Genomic DNA, 15,813 nt, shown 5'->3' with positions numbered 1-15,813 from the left:
TCTCAAAAAACCAAAAAAAAAAAAAAAAAAAAAAATTCAAAGTATCTAATTTTAAGTAGTCAATTTCAGAAAGTCATAAAATATTAATTGACCATAAACTAACAAAACTCAATGGAAAGACTTATGATCGTCCTTCAGATCCAGACACATAAGAATATGAAATAATCCAACCAATTATTTCCCTCAGTTTAAAGCATAAATTTCTAGTTCTCCCTAATATTTGTCCAATACAAATAAAACAAGGACTGCTGAGACACTTCCAGTTTAATAGTGCATTATCATTATTCTGAAGAAAATGCAAATGGCTCAGTTGTTTCCACATTTCTGCCTGGTCATCCTCAGACGAAACTGATGTGTTTCTCCAGCCTCGCGTGCCGACTCCCTGACGACTGCAGACACTTTTAGAATGCACTGGGTACACTTATGGTATTGATGGACTCTTCTTGTACATTCCATAGCATCTCAGTCATTAGCTGTTACATTACATCCTGCTTTGCTGCAAGGAAACATTTAGCGCCCTCTGTAATTTGGTGAAAATCTTCTAAGTTGCAAAAGCACAAGAACTAAAATATACTCAAATCATCCCTTAAAACTTGGTGAAAAAAATCTACTTACACTTTTCCTAAGGTTCTATTTTGTCAAGCTTAACATCTTTCCCAAAATATCATTAAAACCTTATTAAATAATAGCAGACCTGTTCTAAAGCCGTGCCGTTTCAAGGGTGACGTGCAACACTTGAGCAGTGAGTGACAAAACTCCAGGACAAGCCCTGCCCACTTTCCTTTCATTAGCTGAATCTGGGCTGAAATGGCCTTCACTTCAGGGTTAAGAGGAAACTGAACACAGTCAATATAAATTCTCCAGGAAAGTAGGCCAGGCGGTGGCAGACGGCTTTAATCCCAGTACTCAGGAGGCAGAGGCGGGCGGGTCTCTGAGTAGAACACAGAACACTAAGTGTGAAGGGGAGTGCTGGAAACAGTGAGCGCCCTCAGCAGACGTTCTCTACCCAGGGGCAGCCCTCTATTCTCACCATACACCCGCCTGCTAGCTCTGCCCACACTCTGCCCACTTCCAGTCAGGCAGGTAAAGTTGACGCCATCCACAAGTCCAACAAGTCTCAAAAGTTTCTACCACTGACACCAAGAGCAGAGCACTGGGGACAAGCTGGAGAGTAGACAGTGGGCAGGCAGGCAGACAGCGGCTTCTCTCTGCATCCAGGCAGGGATCAAAGCAGGACCAAGGAAGGAAACCAAACGGTCATATTCTGACAGGATTATATATGTCAAGGGCTGTTTATTAACAGATAAAACACAGCCCTAAACATCATTATAAAAGATAATAAACACTAAACTGCCTCAAGAAGACACTTCATCTATTTCATGTGGAGTTGATGCTAGCATGATCCATCCAATGCCGAGGCCCAATCACCATTGTGCAGTGAATTACAGCAGCCAGGTACTCTACGACTCAGTTCACAGCCAAGTGCTCCAGCCACGCCTGCAAACGGTTAGGCCTGTCACACCGTGGATGTTAGTAGTTAGATGTGAGGCCTGAAAATTAACCACATCTGAAATTTAAATTATCATCTCATAAAGATACAAAAGATCGCCAACAATGAAATACAGTTGCTCCCGGGGAGTAAAAAGGCAGACAGGACACGGGGCTAATCACCTTCAAGGCCCTCATAGCCAAGTTTTATCAAAGAATTCGTAAACGTGTCACACATGGCTTGTAAAGTTTTCCTCAGTCCAGAGTGTTCCTCAAATTCAGAAATGTCATTTTCCAGTCAGATAAAATTTCAAAGCATTTTAAGGAAGAAGATAGCTTGACTTTTGCTACGGAGCCAGTGACATGAGCATGACCCTCTCTCTCCAACCCTGAAGGGAAACAGGAAGAAGTAGGGGCTACAAAACAATTCACAGTGGTCAGATGCAACCAAGCTTGGCTTCTCCAGGGACACACACACACACACACACACACACACACACACACACACTGGGCCCCACCACAGGTGACTTGTGAGAGTCTGTTAGTATGGAGACTCACTCTTAATTCAGACTTGCTTTAGCTAGAAAACCTTCAGTGCGCACAGGCTTTTCTCATTTTGATGTGCCTAATGTTCTCTGCCAAGGCTCTTCCAAAGCATAAGAAAGTTTCCACACCCACCCATTCACATGCTCACACACCTGTTCATACACACACACAAACACAGAGGCATTTAAAAAGTGAATGAAGAAGAGAGATGCAAAGTGACTTTCCAAAGGTCAGAAAACAGTCCTGGACAGAGGGAAGGGTAACTGAGAATTAAAACTGATGGGATAAGCAGAGCTAAGAATGACCAAGCCTCAAAACCAGGGCCACAGGCCCAACCATCCCCCCACCACACTGCAAGTCTGCATCATACCCATCATGGGGTACAAGCTCAAGCAGTGCAGGCTGTTTCCCCTGAAATGGCCAGCCCCCCCTAGGAACTATAGTCTACAACGCTGTATATATCTATCCTACCATGATCAGAAGTGAGTTACCTGATATGGTTTCCAATGTGCAGAAACCAACAGTCTTCATCTGTTTGTTTTGGTTTTTGTTTGCTTTTGAGACAGAGCCTCGCTAGATTTCACTGTCCTAGAACTCACTATGTAGACCTGAATGCTTCCAACTAACAGAGACCTACCTGCCTCTGCTGCGACTAAAGGCACACACCACCACACCCAGCTACAGACAGAATCTTAACACTACAACTTCATCACACTATCTGAGTTGGAGTGCAACACTTTCCTGTTGATTCAGAGCTACAAAGAAGCCTGCTTTTCTGGCCCGCACCCTGGCTCTGCCATTCTGACCTGTGTCATAGCTTTAATAACTGTTTACAGTCACTAGGTGTAAGTATCAAAGTGGTTGTTGAGCGTTAATTATTTCTTCTTGCAACATCTCTGTTGACAGAGACAGGCAAAATGAGACTTAGGTCCAGGTCTGGGTCTGCAAGGAGCACAGTATTCTTATACCGGCTAAAGCTGGAATTTCAGCTTACCACTGAAGTGACTATCAATTTGAACCTGAGCTAGCTGCCTCTTCCCTTTGAAAAATGCCAGCACAGCAAGCTGTTTGTTTCCTTTCACAAAATGAAGACGCTGTGCTATCCCAAAAGACCCAAGAGAGGAGAAGCTCCACAGCCTGCCACTGGACTGCAGGTGCCTAGTTAGCGCCTCCACCACAGACCACCAGAGCCAGTGCAAGGCAGGCAGGCAGGCAGGCAGGCAGGGAGGGAGGGAAGGAAGGAAGAAGGGGAAGGAGGTCGGAAGGTAAAGACAAGCTAGACCATCCATCTCCACATTCAAGCTGTCAGGCTGAGGAAAAACAAAGGTTAGGCATGTCAGCCAGTTAATACTGACTGCGATTTGAGTGTATCCACCCCCGGTTATTCCCAACTGTGTAACTGGGTGGGATTTCATCAGGCTCAGAATGCTGACTGGCTAAGGGACAGGCTAATCGTGATTTCCCCTCCAAAGCCACCATGTTAATAATGCAAATCCCATCAGCATAAGATGCAGCTGCAGAGTCACGGGTGCCCAAAAAGGATTTTTAATGTGAATAAAATGGATCACATCTCTTTGAATCTCCTTTGTTCTACAGGTGAAGGAACAGACAAGGACAGTGAGATTTGCTTCTGATATTTGCAGATCTGTACTCAACTCACACACAATAGCTCTTACCTTATATTTTATAATACTATCATGAATTGTTAAAAGCTGTAAAAAGAATTCTTTTTTTTTCCCCCTTTTGTTTTTCAAGATAGGGTTTCTCTGTAGTCCTGGCTGTCCTGGAAGTTGCTTTGTAGATTAGGCTGGCCCCGAACTCAGAGATCTGCTTGCCTCGGCCTCCTGAGTGCTGGGATTATAGGTGTGCACGGCCACCACCGGGGGAAAATATATAGAAGTTAGGCCTGTTAGACTATAAATCAATGAATGCCAAAGCCTTATTATATTATGCAATTAAGAAAAATAAGTTAGATGCTGGTCACTCGGGAGCAGGGCTACACAGAAGAGGCTTGTGTCAGGTGGTGGTGATGCACACCTTTAATACCAGCACTTGGGAAGCAGAAGCAGGTGGCTCTCTGGGAGTTTGAGCCTAGCCTGGTCTGGTCAGTAGAGTCAGGGCTGTTACACAGAGAAGCCCTGTGGTGGCTGAGAAGGGAGAAGAAGAGATGGTGTGTGTCACTGGCATGGGTAAGTACACCACCCTTCAATACAGCAGGGAATATAGGATTCTTAGGAAGAAAGTGATTACAAGTTTCATTAAAAGAAACTAAAGCCAACTGCAACAGTTTAATTCTTCTCAATCAGTATTTCCTGTCTGTGCTAACTGCTTAGACAACAAGAAAGAAAAAGATGAGTAAGAGACTGTTCTGTCCAGTAGGCACCACACACAGAGATGCTGAGCCAGCTAAGAGAACAGCTCCAGACAGCCACCTGCACAGCACAGAACTGACATGAATTACCTACAAAGGCACACAGTCTGTGGGTTTTGCAGAGGCTCCAGGAGAGGGCCCTTGATTCCTTTTCCAAAGCAGAGATGTGGGCAGCAGAGTTCCCTGAGAAGATGAATCTGGGGAAGGCAGAACAGAGCCCAAATTCTCATGCTGAATCACAGGACCAGGGAGGTCATAAGGGACCAAGCAACCCACACAGGTGTGCCTGGCCAGTGTTGTAGAAGACCAGGCAAAGGTACGAACTTCCTGCCTATTTCGTCAGGGCACTAAACCCCAAGAGAGGGTCTGGGCATGCTGGCAGCTGCAAGGGTTCAGTCGGCCATACTGAACATCTGGCCAGAACTGGGAAGTGACTGCATGAGGAGGTCTGGTGCACCCAGACAGAGATGTGCGGACAGTAGGAGGTTGACCGCTACTGGTGCACCCAGACAGAGATGTGGACAGTAGGAGGCTGATCGCTACTGGTGCACCCAGACAGAGATGTGGACAGTAGGAGGTTGATCGCTTTGGTGCACCCAGACAGACATGCGGACAGTAGGAGGCTGATCGCTACAAGGTGTGTGGTGCAAGAGCACAGAAACCAGGAGACCAGGGAAGAACTGGTTTGGGTGGGGGAGGCAACTGGTTTCAGTCTGTCCTGTGACACTGAGTGACACTGAAGGTGTGAGCAAGATACCAGCCAGATGTCAAGCAAGCAGTCAGAGCTTCAGGAAAGGTCAGGCAGGTTTAGAAGCTACTCACACAAAGGTGAATGAGATCACTTGAAAAAGAGCATATTGGTAGGGTAGAGAAAAAAATCATTTTTATGACTAAGAGTGAGGCAAAAGCCGGAAGGAAAGCTAGCCACAGCCATGGACAACTGGCCAGAGGTACTGAGGTCAAGCTCAGTTCAGTTAAGAGCTCATCAGGGACCTGGTGGCCACAAAAATTATGCTGGGGGCAAAACATGAGGTGTATAAAGCCGAGCTGAATGTTTAGTTCAATGGGGAGCGCCTGCCTAGTATCCACAAGGTCCTAGGCTGGATCACAGTAAAACAGCAATAGTAGGCATGGGAGTCAAACAAAGCTCTTGTCTAGCATGGGGGAGACCCCAGGGTGGGGCAGCTTTATAAAGAGAACTTCGGGAGGGCATAATGAGAATCACAGGTACAACAGCAAAGAATATGCAGACAACTCGAAGTTGACACTTGAAAATGATGTGCAACGAAAAATATTGTATGTAGAAAAGTACACATTGTTGAAATTGCCTCAATAATAAACTGAAAATATCCAAAAACCATAAAAACAAATTTACCTGAGATCTAACAGATAGGGTGAAAGGCACATCCACAGCTGCACACAAAGAAAAAGATGATTAGCAAAGGTTCAGAGAGAAACTTCACCTGATAGAAGTGTAGGGTGTAGGGTGGTCCCAACACTCTGTGTGGATCCGACTGGAACCAACTGTACTTCCCGAGTTTTAGTTCAAGAAGTGACTTTGGCCGGGCGATGGTGGCGCACGCCTTTAATCCCAGCACTCGGGAGGCAGAGGCAGGCGGATCTCTGTGAGTTCGAGACCAGCCTGGTCTACAGAGCTAGTTCCAGGACAGGCTCCAAAGCCACAGAGAAACCCTGTCTCAAAAAACCAAAAAAAAAAAAAAAAAAAAAAAAAAAAAAAAAAAAGAAGAAGTGACTTTGTGTCTCAAGTCAGCAGACGATAACCTCTGACAGTGGGGAACACTTTCATATCTTCTTACGAAGGAGACAGAAATCTTGTCACTACTTCTTTAATGCTCTATTATGGCTATGTCATTGTGAACTGTTTTACATCTATATGTGGAACAGGATGAGTTTCTACAAGATTACACTCCAGTGCGTAAGGGAACTCTTTATACCAAAACTAACGTTTATAAAACACTCTTCCCTTGTTGTGATTCCAGCATGAAATTGAGAAATTTAGCATCACACCAATTGCATCTTCTTTAATATTAACAGCCCCAAGGAACTCATGTTAGCACACTGTGGTATATCCACAGCTATTTTCATTTGACATCATATGGCATCTACCTTGAGTGTGTATAAAGCCTTATTATGAATAACAGCAAGACAGAACGTTTCCATACTCTTTCACAGAATGCCGTGCATATTCAGGACCTAAGCACAGAAAACTGTTCTACAGTGGCTGTGACAGATAGCCTTAGCTGGGAACTTGACTGGATTTAAGTGGGTGGTCTAAAGGGTATTTCCTAGAAGAGTTAGGTTAACAGAAGAAGGAAGATCAGCTTCTAGAGTGGGTGGCTCAATACAAGAAGACCCAAAGGAAAAGCTGCTGCTTTCTGCAGACCCGTCTTTACTCTTCCCTGGTGCATACCTTTCCTTGGTTGTTGCTTCTATGCCATCATCAACTGCCATCAGAACCCAGCATTCCACAGAGAACTAAAGACCAGAGGCTCTCCAAGGATCCTCATGCCTTCAGCACCAGCCCAGGCCTGTTGAGTCGAGTAGCCTCACAGACTGAGCAGTCAAAGTGTTCTCATAAAGGGTATTACTTCCATGACTCTATCATTTTTTCATTTAAAATTCCTTAAAATGTAGCAAGATTAACCAACACAGAATTTTCCAATAAGTCCTCTGAAAACTTACAACAAAAAATACTGAGAAGGTCCATTACTTTATAAGCACAGCTGCTATGGAAGGGGTCAGGCTGGACACCCAGCCACCAACTCTGCTAATTCAGCAAGAACATTCCCAATAGAATGTTTTCAACACTTTTCTGTTAGTAAGTATAAAAGGAAATCTAGACAGAGACCTCAAGTGATACTCCCATTTTTCATACCTGGGTGGATATAATTTACACGCGGGTATCAGCCGGGTCAATGGACCACCAGTGAATACTCCCCCGGGTTTGTGTCTTCAGAGGATTTCTTTGATGCAATTTTAAGTCTTGGCAGGCAACTCACTGATTTCATTTTGGTCTACTTATTCTATAGTTTGTATCTTGAAGATTGCAATTTCTTATTTGGTCAATGTTTGGCTTTGCTCAAAAAAAGAGTCATTTCTGGGCTACGGAGATGGCTCAGTCTACCTGCCTACCTTGTATGCAAACCCAGGGACAAGAGTTCAATTCTAAAAACTCACTTAAAAATAAAATTAATAGAGAGAGTTCCAGGACATCTAAGGCTACAGAGAAAAACTGTCTTGAAACACTAAAAATAAAAATAAGATAATAAATTAAATCAAATACTACCAAAGTAAAAGGTGGAGGGAGGAAGGGAAGGAGGAAAGAAAAGAAAGGGGGGTGGGGGGAGACCAGAATTCCAGGATTCCTGGGACTTTCTGGCTCCCAGGCTTGCCTAATCAGTCCATTCCAAGCCAGTGAGAAATTCTACCTCAAAACAAGTGAACACCCCCAAGGAACAATGCCTGAGGTAGCCTCTGGCCTCCATACACAGGCACGTGAGCACAAACACAAACATGCACACACACATCACAAAGAGCGCATTCTTCTATAACCGCAGCTCCTTTAAGTTCTCAAAGTGTCACAAGGGATCTATCTCTCCATGCACATGATCCAATTAACCTTATAATTTACTTTTTAACAGAATGCTCAAAGCAATGCTTTAAAATAATCACTACTAGTCTTGTGTGGTTTAAACCCTTTTAATCTTTTTAATAAACAGTCACTATATTCCAAAGTACTGGGTGCTTTTACAGTAATATTTTTATCCATTGTGAAGTTAATACTAATGCTGAGGAAGCTGGAGCTCAAATTGTTGAAAAGAAAATCGCCAATGCTTCCAGTTTATGTGGATCAAAATTTGAGGCTGGAACAAGGCTCTCTCACCATACCCCCCATTCAGTATAAACTAAAGGTAACACGTGACCTATGCCCAGGATGGTACCCACTATGACATGTCAACTCTTCAAAGTTTTCCAAATTGTAGTATCCTGTTCTTACAAAATTGTGTGTAACTCTACTAATTTTTATAATTAAATGATCATTTACTGCCTATTACTTTGAATGAACTATGAAGTATACTAGGTGTTCACAGTAAAGATGGGAATAGCTGAGAAAGAAATCCATCTCAATCGTGACCAGTGCACAGAACAGCTGAAGCCCAAGCTTCCCCCAAAAAGGTAATTATTGTTACTATAATGTAATGCACTCTCAGATTTTCTGTTCTAAATGTTTGTTATGATGTAATAAATTATTCGCAATCTACCTACATCTCGTGCCCTACTCAAATAGTGTAGCCAGATGAAGTGTGGACTTTGTTTCTGATGCAGTCTGCTTTCATCTAGAGAAGAAGCGTCCACAGCAGGTGACACCAGGAGACAGACAGGCTTTCCTTCTGCACATAATGGAGGATTACGGCTCATTCAAACCACCCTAAACTGAGATGCCATCATTTTAAAGTGTTTACTTTTGAGAGCTTCTATTTCTTCCATTAGAAAACATTAAGTTGTTGGGTCCAAATTATTAAGGCAAACGATGTTTTGACAACTGCAGCAATCTGACATAAGGTTGAGATCAGACAGATGAGTTATCACCAATAATTAGGAAAACCAACCACCTTACTGTGTGAAGAAAACTAACTCATCTTTAAATGTTATGATTAACAGGAAATTTTGAAAATAATGCTGGTTTATAATCTGGAAAAATCTCTTTTGGTAGAATAGGTGAAAGAGACCTTAAAAATCAAACATCGCACATACTTGGTAAAAACCAGAACTATAAGTCCTACAGAACAGGAAAGAAGGTCAGGTAGAAGGCTTGCCTAATATGCGCAAGTCTGTGTTCAATCTTAACACACCCAAAGAGCCAAAAGGAAGCACACGCTGAAGGTTTAGAGTGAAAGAGAGTTGTCTAAAGTCGTGCACGTCTCTTAGGGAGAAGCAGGAGAAGCTGGACAAGACCTTTCAGCCTCGTGCCTTCCTACCTGGCACAGTCTTTGAGTATCAGTGCCAGCAACCAGCCCCCATCTCCATGACCCAGAACTCCGTCATTGCAGTGTGAGCCCTACAATTTAAGTGCACTATTCCGTGATCCTGTCTGCTGTAGCATAATCACTTCTGGGGTACATTTCAGCTCTCCAATGACCTTCAGGTGTGTTTATAAAGGCACTGGCTAACTACCAGAAAACCAGTCTCATTTTTAATCTTCATTTCACACACTGCCCACTGAACCCTGCTCTAGAGGCCATCAACATGCTGTAGCATCAGACGAAAGACATTCGCCCGTAAAAGAAGACATTACTCTCCCTCTATTTGTGCCAGTCTATGGTCCTCTAACAGAGGTTTCAGCTCTAATTCTAAACACATTTAAAACCACCACCAGCAATACAAAACACCCATCACTTTATTTTCTTAGACTGTTTGCAGTTTTTAAATGACCTAAATTGGTTTTAAATAAAATCATCACTATATAACTATGTGACACTTTAAAATACTTAATCATACCCAGTTTAGACACCTGTACAATTAAAAGAAAGGAAAAAAAGAAAAAGGAAACTGGGGCTGTAACTCAGCAAGCAGAGTGCTTAACTCACAATCTTGAAGCCCTGCATCTAATCTCCAGCACTGTATGAACCAAGTGTGGTGGCACATACCTGTAATCCCAACATTTAGGAGGTAGGTAGAGGTGGATCAGAAGTTCAGGGTTATCCTCAGCTATCAAGCAAGCGTAAGGCCAGCCTAGGCTACATGAGACCCTGTCTCATAAAAACCAGAAAGAAGGAAATATACAGTGTGTGCAAATCTAGCCTATGGTGTCTGTCAGGGAAACATTTGCATCTCTTAGGTATTCATGAAGAGTTCAATGCTAAGGATAATGAAAACATGCTTCATCTTCTATGAAGAATATACTTGCATAACATCAATCTTTAAAAATAACAACCTGTATTGCTGAGATGTCTTGGAGTTAAAGATGGCTGCTCCCTGTTGACCTGACTTTTATCCATGGGACCATGATGGCAGGAGGGAACTGATTCCTCTGACCACAACAGATGAACAGTGGCATGTCTGCACTCATGCAAATGTTTGTGCACATACACACACATTTTTAAGGAAAACCCCGGCAGTCTGCTTCAGAGTAGAAGATGTGCACTCTGAGTAACAGATTCTCGAAGAGTTAATAACTGTTCTCAGAAATTTGAGCAGTTCCAATATAATGAATTTATTTATGGGATAAATCAAGACAATCAAAGCCTGCTGTAATTAATAAAAGTGTTTGGCACAGATGTTGGTCTTCAAATGCTTGTGAGCTGTCTAACCCATACAGACACTATGGCAATTAGCACACTGTCTATAATACTGTAAATGCAAATCCAACAAAATTAAGGTATTATATATTGGGAAGAGAATGCTATCCCCAAAGAATCTTTAATCTACTGAGACTGGATCAATTCCTGACATATCCTAACTCCAGTATAGTGCCTAAAGCCCTCAGCTAAGAAATCTCCCCCAAGTCATGCCCAAAATTCAACAGAAAGACTGCCACTGACAGCATGTCCGACAGGGACAGTTCAACAGTGAGAGACAGGGGAACCCAGTGCTTGCCATCTTGACTCTGAGGAACAATCCTCGTGATTTCACTTCGCTTCTAACTCCATCTGCTGCTTCTGGCTTCTCTCTGGGAACAGAAGTGGACCAGCATGGAAGCTAAGTGGAACTACCAGATAAGAGCTTGGAATTTTTGCCAGGCAATGGTGGCTCACATCTTTAATCCCAGCACTTGAGAGACAGAGGTAAGCAGATCTCTGTGGGTACGAAGCCAGCCCAGTCTTCGGAGGGAATTCCAGGAGAGCTAAGGCTGTTACAGAGAATATTGTCTCGGAAAACAAAACAACAACAAAAAAAAGTGTTTGGTATTTTCACATGGAACCTAATTAAGAATATCTACCTGTCTTAGGGTTTAGAAAACCCCAGGATCTCCCAGGAAAACACTACTTACAAACTAAAAATTGTAGAGACCCCTGTCTATACTTAATATTGGAGAAAGGATAGATAATGCCTAGACACTTTCAAACATTACATATGTCAATATGAAAGACGTTTAACAAATTTCTGTAATACCTTTCTTCCTAAAAAGCAGGCCAGTCATCAATTCTGGTTGGTTAACATTTTAAAACCAGCAGAAACATTTAAGAACACAGGGCTTCCTGCTCTGCCTGGAAAGGGTACATGTGGGTCTTTTCATCCTAGTCTCTTGCCACAGCACTGCACTGTGAACCATCTAATGGAGCCACTACAAACGCTAGCTGTGTTCACTAAACCAGGAGCATTGTCGCTGGTGAGGCCTAGGTCATCTTCCCTTGGCCCAGGCCCGACATTCCCGACATCAAGGTTTTCTCTAGAGTTATATGTGCTGTTCTCCCCAACACAGCTCTTCCCTGCTTTCTGGCTGTTTGTGCTCTGTCTCTTCTGCCGAGGGTGGTGAAGGTAGAAACTAAGTGAGTTTCCTCTGCTTGGAACATGCTTCTCATGTATTTTTGTCAAATTCTAGTCTTTTCAAATCTATTTTAGATCACCTCTTCTACCAGTGTACAAAAAAAAGTATAGAAAAGTCAGTGTGCATTTCCATGAGAGCATGAGAGCAATGAACAACCGAAAGACTACAATACTCGACTAACAGTCAAGGTGAGGACTCTGCAAGGGGAAACACCAGGATACCATTAAAATGACAAATACCCAAATCAACTAGACAGCCAATGAAGCTCCACTAAAATTACAATGGTTTTTTGTATAGAAATGGAGAGTGAATCTTCAAATTCATGTGGAGATGCCAGAGCCCAAAATAACCAAAACAAAGAGTGTAAAGGAACAATGTTTAAAGACCTGCACTCATCAGCCTCACAATTGTTATCAAGATACCACAATGGGAATAGTTGTAGTGCTAGACTACAGATCCAAAAGCGAGCTGGATACCTGTGGTCAAATGACTTTCAACCAAGTCAACAGCCACATGTTAAAGAATAGATGTACAGCAAATACAGAAATACCTACCACTAAGGACAGGAACCACAGAACTCTCCTAAGCACATACAGCTGAGCCTTTGCCACCCCGGACACGGCACTAAAGCAGCAACATCAAGTACAACTTGAATGTTATCACACTTAAAAGTGCTTGTTTACCAAAGGACAGTATCAAGATGATGACAAAACAATCACAGAAACGGTGATGGTGCCTATCACAAGGAGATGCCCCCCACCTTCAGACAGGACTGTGGGAAAACATACTGCATATTAAACAGCAGCAGCCCACTCTAAGCAAACTGATCCACCTAGAATCATCAAGCAAGTCCTAGCACACTTTTAATGTCTCCAAAGTCATCCTAGGACCAAGGAGTAAAGCACGGCACCTGAGTTACCCCTGGAGTGAAGAGCAGGGAAGACCTAGATGTGTGCGCTGAAGTTCTTAGTCTTCAGGTAAACTGGTTAATAGCTGAGAAGTTAGCACATGTTTTTCTACTACAATTTATTAAAAATTCCCCTATTTAATCCCTTCATCTCACCTTTTAAGTTACTACAATCCCAAGACAAAACACATAAATAGCAAGCTGCCCTACCAGTCTTCAGTATGAATTTAATTACTAGTGCAAACAGAACCCTTGCATTTAAGGGCAGCTCATTACACATCTTTAAGAGGGCCCTAAAAGCCTTGATGCTCCCAGTCAATCATCCCACCAGAGCATCCCTAGCCACAACCCTGGAAAGGCAGGTTGTTGGTTTTAATTATAATTCCCTTTCCATATGAACAGGATTAAGTATCTTTGCCAACTAAAATATTATTTGTAGAGTACTAGCCCAATGTGCACTCAGACCAAACATCATTTAAGTAATAAAGATTTACACTTTAAAAAAAATATGGAGTACTTCATGAATTTGCATGTGATCTTTGTGCAGGGGGCATGCTAACCTCTGTATTGTTCCAATTTTAATATATGTGTTGCCAAAGCAAACACTAAAGATAAACTTTGTTTAAAGGGCCAAATTGAAATAATAATAAGATGAATCAAAATTTGGTCTAGAATTACTCTGGATAATTCTGAAGTGAAGACCCTGATCTAAGTTCTTAATGGCTTTCAACACTAGTCCACACCTCAGAACTCTGTCTAGAGAAGACATGTTTACAAGAAAACTGTAGCTTCAGTGAAAGACTAAATATAAACTTTAAACACGTTTTAAATAAAATTGTGATTATAAAAACTTAATTTGGGGTTAATTTTGTAGAACACTAAGCATGAAGCCTGGACTCGGGCCTCAGCTGGGGTGGGAGGTGAAGAGACTTAATTTAAATCGTATGTACTCTCTTTTTAACTCCTTAAGGAAAAATGAAAAATTTTGCTATATATTATCTCTTATTGTTCAAAAACAGTAGATTCTGTTTCTAGTTTTCCCCATTAACTATCTTACAGATCTTAAAACCAAACATTCATTATTATAAAATCTGAAACAATTTAATTACGAGTAAGCACATTTCTAAATTTCTATTCTCCAAAGAAAATGTCAATATTTATGAAACGCAATCCTTTATCTGAACAAGCACATAAGTCAGTTCAGAGGCTGGGACAGTCAAGTAGGGGTTAATGGGAATCAGAAACTCAGCCTCCTAAGAAGAATCAAATAACTTCTGGAAAATTTCAAGTATTTTAAACCAAACCACAGAACATACGCAGTTTTAACAAGCAAAGTGACCTGGCCTAAGGCTCCCACCTTCCATGCCTGAGCATCACTGACAGACAAGGGCATCTCACACTGCATGCTGCTGCTCTCTTTAAAATTTACTATATTGACCAAAAAGATCTAATTTAAAAAAAAAAAAAAGCAAGCAAACGTGTGTGTGGAGAGGGTGAGGGTGATCATGTAAGTTAGTGAGCTGGGGAAAGTCGGCAATGAAACTGTACTTTGTTAGATTAGTGCAGAGAAGTGTATTTAGAGGCCATTCTCTGCAAAGCTACTGGGCACTTACTTTAAAAGTTTCTTTACAAACTTTTGGAGTTTGTTGAGCAAGTTAAGTAAACAAGCTAAGATTTACCACAAGCCCATTCATGGATACTAACCCTAATGTACAATGGAGATTTATGGTCAGGTGTGTAGTAGATACCTACTTTTCTCTTACTGTGAGAAGATAACGTAGACAAAGAGTTGGTTTTGGCTTTCAACTCCAGGCTGGCAGCGAGAGGTAGGGAAAAGCCTTGCAAAAGGTGAGAACTCACATCCTTTAACAGAAAGGAAGAGTGCACATGGGAACTAGGTGGGCCTTTCAAATTTCAAAGCCCTGCAATGGCATACCTCCTCCAGCAAGGCTGAACCATCTAGCCTCCCCCAACTAGTGACCAAGTGCTCCATTGCCTGAGTCTAAGTAGGACATTCTCATTCGAGAGAGCATGCGAGGGCTCCTGGCAGCTTTGGTGCAAAGACTAGAATCTGGAAGCAGCCCAAAGCTCCCTTACCTGGTGAGTGGACTAATAGGCCGGGTGTGACTGCATTCTGGGGAACTGTCCACAGTGAGAAAAATAAGCTAACACTAAGCAGCCAGGTGCAAAGGTGTCAACTCCATTCACACCAAAGAGAACAGAGCAAGGTGGCCAGTCTAAGCAGAGCGTGATTTTAAAAATACAATAAGATTTCTAATTATATACATTTGTGTCTATATATCTCATTATAAACATTTGTCAAAGCTTGCGATTTTATATTTAGAAAGGTGGAGATACCATACACAGTTTTATTTTTACTGCTCAAAACAAAGTTAAAAAAACACTGATTATCTTGGGAGTATTCCAGAAACAAAATATTCTTTATCTTATTATTATAAAATGATGTTTTAGAGCCAGGTGTGGTGGTTTATGCCTTTAATTTTAACACTCTGGCAGAGGGAGAGGCCAGCCACAGCTACATATTGAGACTGTCTCAACAAGCAAGCAACGAAAAAAATAAACTATTTCTCCCACAAGTGATACAATGTATATAGTACTGGTGGACAGAAGAGCTAAATAAAGATATACAGGTAGAAAGAATCAAAGAGTATGAAACTAAGGGGAGAGCATGACACATGGCTCTCTAACTAGACAGGACGTGCATGCAGCTAAAATCTTCAAGACCAGGAAATGTTGGGAGAGAGACAGGGACAGAAACAGAGACACGGTGGGGGTGAAGATTATCCTAGCTACAAATCTGAAAACACCATGAAAGAATTTTTGCCTAAAACATTCAAGTTCTAAAGTTAGGACGAAAAAAAGGTAAGAAATTCCATATCCGAGGGCAAAACTGCACACTCAAAATACAGTCTGCAGGGTGGGGAGAGGCAGGAAATACAGTCTGCAGGGTGGGGGGGGCAGGAAATACAG

General features: G+C 42.2%; 1 protein-coding gene and 1 non-coding gene across 4 annotated transcripts in view; both read right to left on the bottom strand.

Moving 5' to 3' along the window:
- Window positions 1-15,813, bottom strand: part of Ncoa2 (nuclear receptor coactivator 2) — a 222,814-nt gene that overhangs the window by 170,547 nt on the left and 36,454 nt on the right. The window lies entirely within an intron of this gene.
- On the bottom strand, window positions 13,325-13,428 carry LOC113457772. The gene has a single exon (XR_003378269.1). It is a non-coding gene; the product is annotated as a U6 spliceosomal RNA (small nuclear RNA).

Source organism: Microtus ochrogaster, linkage group LG5, assembly GCF_000317375.1.
Source record: "Microtus ochrogaster isolate Prairie Vole_2 linkage group LG5, MicOch1.0, whole genome shotgun sequence".
Lineage (NCBI taxonomy): Eukaryota > Metazoa > Chordata > Mammalia > Rodentia > Cricetidae > Microtus > Microtus ochrogaster.
Note: the sequence above shows the minus strand (reverse complement) of the source record. Positions and strands in the feature narration are given on the sequence as shown.